Raw genomic sequence first — 13,264 nt, 5'->3', positions numbered from 1 at the left:
AATTTAGAATAAAAGGAGGCTGCACCCTCCAAAACCTTGAGAGACAATCCATAGGGGTATGGCCCAGTGCACTCTCTCCCTTTATTCCTTTATTGGAATAAATTTGCAGGACACCTCTGTCTCCTCTACAGGCACTGGCTTTTCACAGCGTAGCTCTCCTGCAAAATGTGAATAAGCAGAGACTTCTTTATTTCAGTGCCAGGAACACAGGGAGTTACTCCTCCAAGGACGTTCTGCTTAGTAAACAAAATCCATCAATTTGACATACTTTTTCTGCTGAGTCATCATTACATTAGTTCTTCTACATTTTATGGTGATGTGCCTGCTCTTAAATTTAACCTTGTGATAATTGATAAAAGATTCGTGTTAATCATAGAAGTTTTGGAGTTTGCATAAACCAGAATACTTAGATAAGACATGGAACTAGATAAAGGGAAATATATGATTAAAACCATTCTGTTTAAATCTCCCTGTTATGAATACTGTGTTTTCTAAGTAAATTGTATTTGATACCAGTTTGTAAAATGAGGTTTTCCCACAGCCTGAAAGATTTTGCAAAATCAGATTTTCTGCCTTTGTGTAATCAATTGCGACCTATCTGCTAAGACCAGACTTCCCACTTCTGCTGCTCTTTATCTACCAAAACCAGATGGTTACTTGACAAACTGTCTGGAGATTTCACACAGCGGTCCCACGGATGTTTTTTTGACCACCACTGCTTACCTGGCAAAATTATGACGACAAAAAACCCCACAATTATTGATTACTACAAGGAAAACCATCCTGTAAAAAGGAGCTGCAAACCAAGGTTGGATGGAGCGTGGAGTGGGCGGTGACCCCTCACCTTCCCCAGCGCTGCTGGCTCCGTCTGTATCAAACAAAATAATCTAAATTTTGCTAAATACCGAAACTTTTTGTTTCTCATTTATAACAACCTTAACCCTAACTGGTTTTGCTAGCTAAATAACTTCATTAATATTCCTACCCTGAGACAACTGGGCATCTCTACTGAGGTCTACTGGTTGGAATCCTTGATATTCCAAGCGAAGTGGGAAGGGTTGGGGTTTCCAAGCAGCATAACTGGTCTGCATTATGGTCTCCAGAGTTTCTTGAAAAACACGTAAGACATTCAGCAGCTTCTTGGCGAGGTTTCTGCTGCATATTTTAAACACAGCACTCCTGGCATTCCTACCTTATGCTTCACAATTTTCTCCCTGCAATCAAAACCACCCCTTTCATATTTTTTAAAATCTATTATTTTATCAGAATATTTATAACATTTCTTCTAGCTGAAGCCTCAACTGGTCCTCAGCTCGTGGGGGAACGTGAAAGGAGCGCTCTGTTTTTTTAACGTGACGCGCTGGAAGCAGGGAGCTGTGGGAGCTCTCCGGGGAGCCGAGAAGGCAGGAAGGGAGGCAGGGAAAGGGCAGGGAGGAGGGGCTCAGCCTGCAGGGATCCGGGGCCCGGGGGGCTCATTGTCCCCCGCTGTCCGCGGCCCAGCCCGCGGGCCCCGCGCCGGGCCCGCCTCTGCCCCGCCCCGGAGCTCCCGCCCCGCTGCCCGGAGCCGGGGTCTCCTTCCGTCTCCCGTCGGGGCCGGCAGTCGGGGCTGCGGACGAGTCGCCCGCCGCGTTTGGTGAGTACGTGCGAGGAGGAGGAAGGGAAAGGGAAGGGAAGGGAAGGGAAGGGAAGGGAAGGGAAGGGAAGGGAAGGGAGCGGGGCGGCGGGGGCCGTCCTGTCCTTCCTTCCCGTCCGCCTGCGGGGCCGGCGCCCGGCGGCTGCCAGGACCCGCTCCCCGGGAGCTGCCGGCCCCTGCGGAGGCCCGGGCGGGCGGAGCCCTTGCCGTGGCCGGGCCGCGGAGCGCGGGGCCCTGCGGCCAGCCCGCTGCCCGTCTCGCAGAAGCGATTACCATCAATTAGTTAAGTGTCCTGCGAGCGCCTGAACGAGGACAATGCGATGCGCGGGCTCCGGAAACATCCCCCGCCCCGATCGCCTTAAGGACGCAGAGGTTTTTTTGCTGTGTAGGGTATGACAATGCAGGGAGATGCGGTTGAAAGGTATTAATAAAAAAAAAAACCCAAACAAAACAAAGAACGAGGAAATCCTTTCCCCCCCCCCCCCCCCTCCCCCCACGCCCCAAAACACAAAACTGACAAGAGAAAGTAATCACTGTCAGGGTTGAAAACCGGATATTGAAGACCCAGGTATTTCGAGCATCCTGTGTTTAAATCCTGCAGTGGAAGTCCAGTGTTAGTGATTTTTTTTTTCCTTCACCCTCTTGTGGTAGGCATCACAAGCTTTGCGGTAAGGAGCCGGTGCTCTGCTTTGTGTAAGAGGGACACCTGCAGTCGTGTATTGTGGTTGGGTGATGAAACTGTTTACACTATTAAAGAAAAAAAACAAAACAAAACTAACAGCTGATTTAAAGAGGTATACACTCGCTGTTTCTGCTTTGGCTTGTTTGAGTAGTGTAGCTGATAGAATTAACTCGCTTATTCCATCTGCAGAGGCAGATGGAAATGCAAGAAAAGAAGTGCAAGTACCCCATCAATGCTTAGCATCTTTCTTCCTGTGGCCTGGGAGATGTGCTTTGTATGTCTGTGGCATCAGTGAAAACCAGAGGTAGTGGGTAGAACGTGAGTAGATTTTCCGCTGGAGCACTGGAGGTGTTTCAGAAGCCCATAGGAATGCTGGCGGTTGTTTTCCTAGAAGTTGTTGGGAGGCTGACTCAATTCTTTCGAGGAGCTCCGTGGTAACTTTGGGCATTTCCCTGCTCTTAACTAGCCTCCTGGGAGGACTTAAAAATAGAATAAAACAAACCCAGCTCGTCGTGACTCCTGGTAAATATTTTCTCCTGAGAAAATACTCATCAGAGAATGATGGGAGTAAATCTTGTTACAAACATCAAAAACTCCTAACTGGACTCTTATCACCCTGTTCCCTTGAACTGATGTCCCAAAACATTCAGCTAGACATTCCTGGCAGAGAAAAAAGACTTTTGATAATGATTACTTTTATATTGCTGTCTGCAAAATTAAATCCTTTACTCTTGATTCCTGTGCCAGCGTAAAAGTTCCCTTGAGTCTCAAGGTGTAAAGTCTAGGAATACTTACTGTGGTAGTTTCCAAGATGTTTACCAGGAACCATTAGTTCAGTGTTTTTGTGGCTCACTGCAGTGAGTTCCAGAGCCCAGCCCTCTTTGTAGTTTAAGCTTAAACAGTATTTTTCCCCCAGGAAATAATATATTGTCTGATGTTTTGGCAGAAGAAAAAAAAATGTAGAATGCTTTGTATCAAGTCTCTTACAGGGTGTTTTGGTTTCCTTCTAAATAAAAGCTAAAGGTTTCTCCAGTTCATTGGTTCAGTTTTAGAAGTTTTATTTTTGTTGTTATGGTTCTGATTTCTTCTTAACACACAGATTCTTTTTTGCTCTTCCCCTTTCCTACTAGTCTTCAACAAATAGTTGTAAATCAGTAAAATACTCGATTTGCAGAGGGTATCCCTCAAACACAGGCTTTTTAGAAGCCAACAAATTGCTGACTTGGATTGTTTTCTGCAGGCTAAGGTGTTTTGGTAGGAGAATATTTTATATGTTTCTAAAATTTACACAAATCAGCCTTTCCCAATTGTTTATTTACTTTTTTTTTTGTTTGTTTGCATGCAGCCATGAGCAGCATATCAGTAGATTGGAGATCTGAGACTCTGTCATAGTATTTGTGGTTTTGCTTGTAATAATTAACCTGTTAGTTTGATGTTGAGCCTTTCTTCTTTGTGTTGAAGACTTAGAGTTGTCAGAGGGAGAGCACTACTCCCCACCCCATGATTTGAAAGGCCTAGATGAAGACAGCAACAGGAGTAAAAGAGGGAGCAGAAAGACAAGAAGGTTCAATTAAATTCTCTTAAATCCTAGAGGAGCTCCTGCTTTGCTAAGCATAGCTATGAGAGTTGGTGAAAAACCTTAGAGCCTGCTGGTGACTTAAGAGAAGAGAAAAGCAAGGAAAAATGTTGAAAACATCCATTGTGTTTTTTAGTACTGTTAATGGGCACTAATGAAAAGAGACTGGTGCTTCACAAGAAATTGGAATTCAAAATCTACCAGGGGATCTTTTGATACATTACTGGTAATCAGGACATAGGAGATTCTGGTAGGATTGTTGGTATGGGTCATTGTTCCTTTGGTAAAAGCTACACTTGAAGCTTATTGACTGTTGTGCCTTCTAGGAGCCAGGACCAGTGAAGGGCTCCTGTTCCTCCAGTGAGCACTCCACATCTGTCTGAAGAGACACACAAGATTGCTGAAGTAAGTGATTTTTTTTTTTTTTTTTAAGTGAAATTGTGGATGCTGTTTTATTGTCTAGTTTGGTTCATCCTGAAGCACCACAAGTGGCAGCATCAGTGCAACTGAAGAGATAGAAATGGGAAAGAAAATAGGGTTGGGGATAATATAAACTTACCAGCCTGTCTTTATTACTCAAAACATTTCTAAGCGATATTCAGTACTGTTGCATGCAGTTTTTCAAAGAACTGTAGTACTTTCCCATTGCTGACAGCGAATGGATTTTTATTTCTTCACATATTTAATTGCTAGCATGTTTCTGACTGTCATTTGTCTTTCTGATAAATACAAGCAATTCAAGTTCTCAGGATTTTCAAAACTGCATAGGGCAGTAGAAATGTAGAGCAAAAATTGAGGAATTTCTATGTATATGTATATTTATATGAAAAATGTAGGAATTTATACTTTGAGGAATTCCAAGGAAGCTAATTTAATGGAAGGATTGATATTGTAACTGATAGCAGGCAGGAAACTTCACCAATCAGAAGATTTTTAAAAGCACTTTTTAAAAACACTCCAGTGATCTTTAAGGTAGTGTTATGCCTTCATGCTGGATATAAATGGTCTCCATAAAATGTACATATGCCAAAGTGCTCTTCTAGTATGTGCTTGTGAAAGATTCCTGTGACCAAAATTCGGTTAACTTCTTAATATGTACTTCAATCAGTATCCTGTACATAGAGTGCAAACTTGCCTCCAGTGAGTGGTCATTAGGCATTGGAAGATGAGGGAACAATACTTTTAAAAGGGGATGTCTACAATTACTGGGGATATAAGACAGTTCTTTAAATGTGCATTGAAACTTGAAAAGAATTTGGAAATTCCTCAGAGATTGAAGCATGTCCATGGTTTCTCAGCATTTCACTTGTCTCTGTGAAGTGTGTGAAGTACTGAGGCCTGAACAATAGGCACTGAGCTGAAGTTGACTCTCAATGAACCTTCCAACCAAACGTTGTATAATATTTGTATTGTACAACGTTTATTTATGTTATTAGTGAAAGGTGCAGGATCATTAGTGAAATATGTAGTGTGGTATGAATGTATTTCTTCCTGTGTTTAGAGGCCAGTCAGGGCCATGAAATCAGATACCTGTCCTTGTTTGGAGGTACATGGTCAAAGCCAAATCCCTTGGTTCCTCCTTGAGTCCTGGCCAGGGTTTGGGTGGAACCTAAGAGGAGAATGAAACCAGATGTTCCTGCACTAGAAGGTATGAAAGCTTGTTTGTTCACCAACATAAAAGCTGGACCCTCTCACAACGAAGATGGAGACATCACCTGCAGGGGGATGTACCTGAAGAATTTCCCAGTTACCAGGAGTGGCTGTCCAGTCCTTATCTGTGGCTGGAGCTCCCCAGCTGAAGTGCAGATCTGGATGATAATAAAGTATTAGGTGATGTACCCTTCTAAATTACTATAGGCAATCTTGTGTAGTAGTGATTAGGTGCATTGCTTAGCTTATACTTTTGTAATTCTTTGTTGTTTTAAAACATAGTAAATGACACTTATTCCTTAAAGTTGGTGTTTGTGTCTTTTGTGCTGACCCTGTCCACTGGCAGAACAGTGTGATGGTAAATAGAAATTGGCAGTTGAAGTGTATGGGTGTAGGTATTTTCTAAAAAATGTCATTCCATCCAAAAAAAGGCAGCTTTGGACTCAATTTCATCTTTAGCTGACCTTCCATCATAGTAATATTCACAACTAGAAAAGCAGGAGCTAGAGATAATACAGCTATGTGTTTCAGTTGTATACATGAACTTTTCTGCAGAGGCAAGGATATTCCTGTATAAAGGAGTCTGATGCTACCATTGGAAAAACTTTCATCTGTATGATTCTGTGGAATATTTGGTGATGTCAATTTGTCTGATGAATCCACTCCCTGCCATTAAAGCCTTTTTTTTCCCCTGCAAATCTTTTCTGTTCAAAATTGCTTTCTCAGGCTTACAGCTATTACTCAAAAGTGAACATTTTTTTTCCTCAGTCAAATACAATCTTGAAGATTTAATTTTGTTCTGAACAATGATATCACTTTTGCTACTACTGGTGTGTTGCTTGGTACCATGGAGAACTAGAATGTTAAAATTCCTTGTGAAGCATGCCTATTCCAAATGCCTGGTGTCCATAGTGCTTGCAGAAGAGTCACTTTTACCTTTCAGAATAACCTCTTGGAACTCAGTGTAGACGCTGCTTATGACAAATTCCGATTTTTCTGTATCTAGTGTTTCTGGTTGCTGGTATGTGGAATGGTGTTTATCTGCATTAGCTCATTTGTGGGGAGAAGAACGACTTCTTTATTCTTGACCCGTTGACTGTGATCACAGTTCCCATGACGCTTGTGACAGTGTTGCTGGGTGCAAACCCAGTCTCTTATTGACTGTTATTAAGCTAGTTTTGAAAATAGCAATTTAATAAATAGTGCACTATAATAGCAGCTATAGTCTTTTGCACTGAGGAAGGTAATGGAGCAAATAATCTTGAATGACATCACATGGCACCAGTAGGACAACCGAGGAATCAGGCCCAGCCAGCATGAGCTTGTGAAAGGCAGGTCCTGCTTAACCAACCTTGGTTTAAGACAGTTTAAGGGGAACACGCTAAAATGGGTTACCTCCCCTTAGTTTTAACTAATCCCTTTCCACCAATAAGGAGAAACAAGTAGAGGAGGTATAAGTGGAAAAACAACAGTTTACTAAAAAAACCCCCGAAATAGCAACAGGCAAAAAATAACAGTAAGAGCGCCAGTTTTTTAGAAAGTTGCTGCAATCTCCCGGAGTGCCCCGGAGCACAGAAACTCGCAATGGCGGAGCCACCGCTTCCCCAAGATGGCGCCTGCCGCGGGACAGACAAAGGAGAATGGCGGCAGCGCCCCTCCTCTGCTTGAGCTCTCCGGTCAAGGGCTGGAACTCGTGGAGGAGCTTGGCCTTCTCGGCAGAAGGCAGCAAGGCGAAGCCTCGGGGCTGGTGTGTCTCGGTGCCTTCTTGCCTCAGCCAGGCACTGCTGGTGGGCTGGGGTCACCCCGCTGGTGCGAATGGAGACGGGAGTTCGACCAGCCCCTGCCTCTGCCCAGGCCTTTTACAGCAGACAGTAACTTAACTGAGGTGCCCAACACCCCAAAACTCACTCTTGTTCTGCAAATTCTTAATAAGGGCCGATTAGGTCTATTACAAAATGAGCGATTTATTGAATACACCAAGGAAAGCAGATGTAAGGCTTAACCCAGACTTCTTACCACACAGGATAAACAAAGAGGCACTACTAGTAGATAAACAATACAGCGTGATTGAGGTACCTACACTGAATCCTAATCTATATTATTTCTTCTCTAGTTGCAATATATCTTAGCGTCCAGTTGCTGATGGGGCGTACATCAAATCTTTCCTCTCAATTTCCAGAAAAGTATCTGCAAAGTTGTGTCCAAACTTCAAAAGAGAAGTGGCCCTACACGTTTCGGGGAGTTTATAAGAGGCTTCTATTATCTCCTAATTGATAATAATTTGTGTGGCTTTTTTAGTTGTAAAAGAGCCATGTCTTTTGCTGATGTTTGCTTTTTAAAATCTCTTCCCACACCTGCTCTCCAGACCAAGATGTTGAACCTTAGTTGGGGCTCTCAGCCCTTATGGCACTTTCCAGAGGTGACCTTCCCTGGGTTGTCTCTTCCATATGCACCAGCCATCCGTGGTCAAGAGGGACATCCTGCCACACACACGCAGCTGCTCTGCTTCTCTGGGCACAACACCCTGGCTGCAGACAGGTGTTGCAAAATTCACTCTAAAATCATTTTTGATTGGGAAATGCAGCTTCTGGAGTTGCTACTGTTGCCAGTAGAGCCAAAAGGCATTCCAAAGTCAAGAGAAGGCCTGGCTTGAGTGCCTCAACTTTTAACGACTTTGAGAATGAAGTGTATTCCTTTCATCTCCAAACAAAAAACCCCACTAACAAACTAAGAAATACTGTTTAATCAGTGTTGGATAACATAATAAAATCACATTAAGGGTCTTGGGGGAGACAGTGCTAAAAAACAGGAAGGAAGACTGGGAAGGAGAGCCTGATGCAGCATGAAGGCTACAGGAGTAAAACATAACCATCCTACGAACTTTTTGCTGAAGTCCAAAAAGATTAATGTACTGGCTTTCCTAGATCAACTAGGTGGATTACCCTGTTGTAGAAGGAAATCAGATGTGACAAGTTGACTTTCCCCTTATGAAGCTGTGCTGGCTGTGACTGATGACTGTTGTCCCCCAAGTGTTTTTCAGTACCTTCCAGAAAAATGTTTTCCATGATTTTACCAGACACTGAAGTGACACTGACAGGCCTCTACTTTCCAGGGTCCTCCTTCTTGCCCTTCTTGAAAACTGGGACAATGTTTGCCAGCTTCCAGTCAGCTGGGACTTCTCTGGATTCCCAAGATCACTCAAAAACCATGAAGAGAGACTTTGCATTGTCAGCAGCAGCTCTTTAAAGGTTATTAGGTGAATCCCATCAGGATTTGTCAGCAGTTGATAGGTAGAAGGGGGAAATACACTGTTGGAAATGGTGGAATGGGAATCTGCAAAGAGAGGTGTCTACTAGTCTTCATATGCTTAAATTTACTGTAAATATTCTGTGTTTGATTGGCAGTCTGAGATTAAGGGAATTTCTAACAAATTATCTCCTATGTAACTGCTAAGAATTTTGGGCTAAGAAAACTCCTGTGTGCTGGTGCTCTTGTGACATCTAAAATACAGTTATAAAGACAGGAAAATTAAAATTATGGATGTTTATGTGCTCTTTTCATTGGGTACATTTAGTTGATTCAGACTGTTTTTCTATAACATTTTAAGTCAGACGTGCTGAGTTAGGTTTGAATACTTTAGGTTAAATGAGATACACTGCCACAAGTCCAGAAGCAGAAACAGGAGAGCAAAGTTTTGCTGGCCTGCAGCTGAACTTTTGTCCTTTCAATTCTTAGAATCTTCTGTTTGCTGAACTGTGTTCTGCAGAGGTACGAAATAGCTGTGATCATAGTGGCTGGCATTGAAATGCGTATGTTTATAGAGTTTTGGCTCTATTAAAGGGAGCTTTTAGCAATAAATAAGAATATTTTAGAGCTATTGTGAGTTACAATAACAGTAATAATTCAAAAGTGTTAATACCTTATCTTAATGCCCTGTCTTATGCACTGTATCAATCTTCAATGTTCTACAGTTGGGAAAGGGTCTTTCAGCTGACAGGAGTAACTTAGAGGTGACCCAGCTCAAGGAGAGGTTACAGCCCTGCAGCTGGGAGAGATGAAAAAAAGACTTGCCTGGGCTTTCATATTTGTGGAATAAAGTGGTTGGCTCGTAGTCAAATTAAATGCCATGGAAAAGGTAGGCATAAAATTCCTTGCACCCACAACTTCCTTTGTTCCTTACTAATTAGTCATGGAGGAACTACCTGCTATGAATGTCTTTATTTGCTTGGCTGATGTTCCCAGCTCTTATGCATCAAAGCTCTTTGTGTCACCCTGTTCCTGTGTGGGTTTTCAAAGAATAGGTTGGAACTAGAAAAGTCTTTGACCTGGTCATGGCCTAGGCTTTTGCTTCCTTGCAAGCCAGAGCCAAACTGTCAATAATTTGGTCAGGGAGTTGAGCTCATCCCTATGACTACAGTCAATCCACTTTATTGACTCAAAGGGTGGTAGTACAGTTAACTCTTGCCTCTGTCATCAGTGTGTGTTGCATTGCACATAAGTGATGAGGGTACAGTTATTTGATGAGTTGCTTAGCTTAATAATTATGATTAATGCTTATTATATACCATTGCACAAACAGATACTGATATCATTGAATACTTTCAGGAGAAGGGTTGGAAGTGTTTGTGGCTCATACATCAGTGCCAGGTGCAATGTGTGCACAGCAGGGAATAGAGAGAGTAGCCCAGCTGACTAAAACCTGGGCCTTCCATGACAAAAGTTTAGAACCTAGGAGACTTGATATTTGCTTTTGGAGGAGGGAGTAAATTGCAAAAAAAAGCGACTGCAAGACACTTTCAGAAATACCTTTGATACTGGCATGCAAAAAGATTCCTTTCAATATAACCCAAACACTTTACATTCTGGGCAGGACCCTGGCATTTACCAGGGAGATAAAAAGTTACTGGTGTTCTTTGAGGGCTGAAATTCACATCTATGTGTGCTAGGAAAGTCAGCAAGATACTGGTGATGAGAGACATCAGGAGAGGGAGAAATTTCAGCTAATACTGCTCAAGCTACTTTAGCATCAGTGGCAGGACTATAGCCATAGCCTGAAGGAAAATTAGTAAAGGTATAATTAATGCCATTCCAAGTACAAGCAAAGTGAACTTGCTAGGCCTAGTGGGTGGGACACTGGAGGAATGTTTTTAATGTCCAAACTGACTGTGCATAGATAAGAGGAAAGGTAAATGGCATTGATTGTTTTGGCAGCTTTTGGGACTGCAGTATGAGGCAGAGTGGAGACAAAATTTATGCCTAGGTAGCTGTCACAGGCAGAATGGATGCTTCACACGAGGTTTATCACGTGTACCCTCCTGTTGAGTGACAGGGTGCAGAAAGGATCCCGTTGCTTTCTAAACTCATCTTCAGAGAGGAGTCTTGGTGTGGTTGGATCCAGTTCTAGCTCCAGAGATAGTCAAAGGTTTATGTCTAAAGAATTCCACAGATGCAGTTGAATCTCTATACAACTTCATCCCACAGGATAAAGGAAGGCAAACCAATATGAAAAAGAAATATATTTTTATGGTGTTAGTACTGATGATAATATTGATCATAATTCTAGTTAGACTAAAGAACCTTAATCAGAATTAATTACTACAATGTATAGGTAGTTAACTATAATTACAGTGACTATAAAGCTGGCAAAATAGTCAAGTAGAGATTGATGTTGCTCACTCATAACAATGTGAACATATCTCTTTAACTCAGCCTCAGGAAATAATGCGGGAGGTGTACCCACTCAAAGGAGGAATCTCCACACACACTTTCTAGAAGGGGATATGTTAAGAGTGTTGGAAGCATAAAACAGTGAAGAAAACAGCAAAGCTCAATGTGAGATGAGGCCCACACTTCAGAGCATCAGTGTTCAGTTCAGACCTGATGAAGGTTTTTGTTGCCATGGCATCGGGTAGGAATGTAAAGTGGGAAAGGGACAGAGCACTCGCAATACCAGGAAATGTTTTGTACAGCTGCTACCAGGTATACTTCCTACCAAGAAATACTGCATATGACACAACCACTAAGAGCAGAAAATTTCACCACCCACAGCACTTTGCACAATAACGGCGAGTAAGGTATAAAAGGACCCTGTTGTGTTTAGCTGGGGGATGAGAATTTGACATGAAAATTGTAGGTACACGTTTTCCTTGTCCTCTGCAGAAGGGGCACCTTTCTTGTGTCCTTGGCTATGCTGAGTGTTTTGACATGAGAAATGGAGCTTCTGTTTGCCATTGTGTTGTTAGGGCTATATTTAGCTGCTCTGCAGTTTATGCAGATACTGCTAGCACTCCAAAAGAGGCATGTATGTTGCATTTCATAAACCATAGTATTTGTGAACCCGGCAGGTTCTTTTGAATGCAGCTGGATTTATAGTTAATAGACTATTGGAGCACCCAGTGCCAGGCCTTTAGTTACATACTCGTAACAAGTCCCTGCTGTTAAAAATTTGGACTGGGTTTTTATAGTGATTGACTGTCAGTCAGATGTTTCTGGGCCAACTGTTTCAGCTCAGTAGTCTTTAGCTCAGCAGTGTTAGGTAAATTATCAGTACTGTCACTTGGTTGCTTTATCAGGAGCTTTGTTACATCCTCACCTGTGACAGTTTCTGCCAGGAACCATTGTTCCTCACATCCTCAGAATATTCTACTTCGGGATTATTGAATCAGGCTGGTCTCAGCATTGTTCTAAACCAAGTGAGCATAATCCTCATTCTCCATCCATCACTGATGACTTTCACAATCTGGGTATTATTTAAGCTGCTTTAGCCCCACGGAGGCAGTGTCCTGCTCCAGTAGCACTGGTCAGATGCCAGGACCCACTGGACCTGTGAGCTGAGTGGCTGGGGCTGTTAAAAGGGAAAGTGGGTGCAAGTGAAAACTCACTGTTTTTTCAGTTCTCTGAGAAGAGACATGATGAATTTTGGGGCTTGCAGTATCACAGGGTGTTAACAGCATGGGTCATGGGAGGTAGGGGAGGTGCTTCTCAGAGTCCCCAAAGTAGGGGGAGTTTGATTCAGAAGTACCAGGAAATTGTACCTTCTCTGGAGCATTATCGAAGGCCTAGTCTGTGAGTGGTTCTGTCTTGGGAGTGAAAAGGCTAATGCCTTGTAGGCTTTTTTAGGCCTTTCTAGTAGAAATATCTGCAGCATTGCCTAATGGCCTCACTGAGGAACAGTGGCCAAATTATTGGAGGGAAATACTTGTAAAAGGATGTACTTTCTGGAGCTTGTCTGAAGTAATCTGTACATTACCATTCTTTCTGGTATCTTACTGCATCTTGCTTGTCTGACATGTACCTGTTACCCTGTGAAAAACAAGGCATGTAACACAGAGGTATATAAATATGAACTCTTGTCACTGCCCCAGCTGGGCAAGGTTCAACTCCGTAGAGGCTGTTACTTGGCTGCTCTTTGTGGTGCATAGCTCTGCAGCTGCATGCAGTGATAAACTGCTGCTGTGCAGACCTGACTAGAATTCTGTAGGAGTTACTCCACAGCAGAGGTTAGAACCTCTCAAAAGCATATCCTCAAGCTGGCTGGCTTTTAGGGAAGTCCCACTTGACTGACCTTGGGAAGGGCTGAAGGGGCCTCCTGGAACCTGTGGACTACTGCAGAGGGTGAAAGAAATGGTCCCCTCCATTGTGATTGACTGAAGGCAGAATTTTGACTGCCCATGGGGACACACAGATGATGATGATGCCGTTGATGGTGACATCTACCTCCAAA

General features: G+C 42.9%; 1 protein-coding gene across 9 annotated transcripts in view; it reads left to right on the top strand.

Moving 5' to 3' along the window:
- The first annotated feature begins 1,541 nt into the window (after positions 1–1,541).
- The window catches only part of RESF1 (retroelement silencing factor 1), a 39,016-nt gene continuing 27,293 nt past the window's right edge, over positions 1,542–13,264 (top strand). For all 9 annotated transcript variants that reach the window (XR_009933189.1, XR_009933190.1, XR_009933188.1 and 6 more), the window contains exons 1-2: positions 1,542–1,633; positions 4,218–4,296. The gene's annotated coding sequence lies outside the window, so the exon portion shown is untranslated. The remainder of the gene's footprint in view (positions 1,634–4,217; positions 4,297–13,264) is intronic.

The sequence above is a fragment of the Cinclus cinclus genome, chromosome 4 (genome assembly GCF_963662255.1).
Source record: "Cinclus cinclus chromosome 4, bCinCin1.1, whole genome shotgun sequence".
In the NCBI taxonomy this organism is placed as follows: Eukaryota; Metazoa; Chordata; class Aves; order Passeriformes; family Cinclidae; genus Cinclus; species Cinclus cinclus.
This window is presented reverse-complemented; position numbering and strand designations above follow the sequence as displayed.